The following is a 1,831-nucleotide window of genomic DNA, read 5'->3' as shown; positions in this document are numbered from 1 at the left end:
TGAACTTCAAATTTTTTTGCCTGAAGTGTGACCTTAGCAAAGCAAAACTTCAGATATTTATTATTCAGTAAGATATACAATTTGACCACCAGAACAGAAAGGTGACGGTGTCAGTTTTCAGGTTTGATACATCACTCAAATACTTACCCTGTTAATTGCAGGTGCATTATTTAAGCTATCATCACCCAGATTTGCAGCCCAGAAGTTCACAAGGTCGTCATCAATTGTTTCAGGCTCAGCAGCTTGTGCTTTGGTAGTTTCATACATAAGATCGGAGATACCTGTGGCTACAGCAGGATCGCTGAGTCCAGTTGACGCACTTATATTATGCCGAGTGCGGTAGACATCGATTAGCTTTGCGCTGTTCAATATAAATAACTTTATTCAATACACTACATTATAGAAAACTTAAAGAGTCTAAGCACACTAACCATCACATTAGCACGTATAAGATGAAAAATACTGGTGAAGATCTGGACAAAGACAACGCAACACCAAAAAATGGGAATAATTGGGTGAAATGCTAGGACAGCTGGGTTTAAAACCTATTGGAGATCATGATTAAATATCTTGTCTTTTATTACTAAGCCTTCAGTTTCCATGTTACTTTTGCTAACTGCTCTAGCCAAGAGTCAGTTGGTATGATGTCCATTTCCCCATTAAGTTAAAAAATCAGAAGTATGTGTAGGGCAGTTTCAGAAAGCCCACCGAAATTAGATGACTATGAATTATCAAGTGGTTTTAAGGACTCATGTCTTGCCATTGTGAAGTCATATCCCCAAAGATTTGCAAGTTCTAAGAGAAACTTTACTTTTCCTTGCAAGAATGCTAAGGCTCCAACATTGTTGTCAGGAACAGAAGGCAACTAAGGTAGCAAGGTTGCTCCTAAGTTGTCTAATGATATATTTCTTTTAGATTATCTTCCCCCACAATGAACTGCTCTTTAACAAGGTAAAATTGGGAATCCCAGGATGTGAATCAGGCTCTAGAGGCCACAAGGTTACCATGGGGGAAAGAGTACCATGCTTCTGTGGTCACACGTCCCATGCACGCATTTTACAACCTCGATGTTCGTTCAGTAAACACCATGCATTTTCTTAAATCTAATTACTGGTATTTGACTATAACCTATATAATAATGTGTTCTAGAATTTAGAATTTGGTTCCTTTACTTAATACATGTAAATATTCTATCATGCAAGATAATTAAATGCATTTCTGACATTTGAGTTTTAATCAATTTTGATATATCCACAACTTCTACAATTACATCTATTTTAAATTTTATTTCATTTTTACGCCCCGTGTCATGGAACTAATGTCCCATCCCATGAGAGATAAAATGTGCAGACCTTCGTCTCCACTTCCTAAAACACTGTTAGCAAGTGAATTGATGTTGTCTGAACAGAAGAACAAGATGAACTGTATATTTTTTTGTTTCACTTTTGGTGTAAATAAGCTCTCGTAGAAGATGTAGAGTCTATAGTGGACATCATTGGGGCCTTGTAACTACCACAAGACTAGGTTTTTGTTGTAGAGTCTATAGTGGACATCATTGGGGCCTTGTAACTACCACAAGACTAGGTTTTTGTTTTTTTGGGGGGTCGTTGTAACTTTCTGTAATCTCTTAACACAATCTTTGTGATAAGGGTTAACTTTATCTTAATATAAAATATGTTACCTTCTCAAAAAAAAAAAAAAGTGAATTGATGTTGTCGCCCTCTCACTTCTACATGAAACTAACGAAAATTCATTTCTTGTATGCTCAAACAACAATGCCAAGGTGAACTTAAGAATAACGTACCTCGTTGGCCCTAAAGGTAAGATACTT

Source organism: Nicotiana attenuata, chromosome 5, assembly GCF_001879085.1.
Source record: "Nicotiana attenuata strain UT chromosome 5, NIATTr2, whole genome shotgun sequence".
Classification (NCBI taxonomy): domain Eukaryota; kingdom Viridiplantae; phylum Streptophyta; class Magnoliopsida; order Solanales; family Solanaceae; genus Nicotiana; species Nicotiana attenuata.
Note: the sequence above shows the minus strand (reverse complement) of the source record.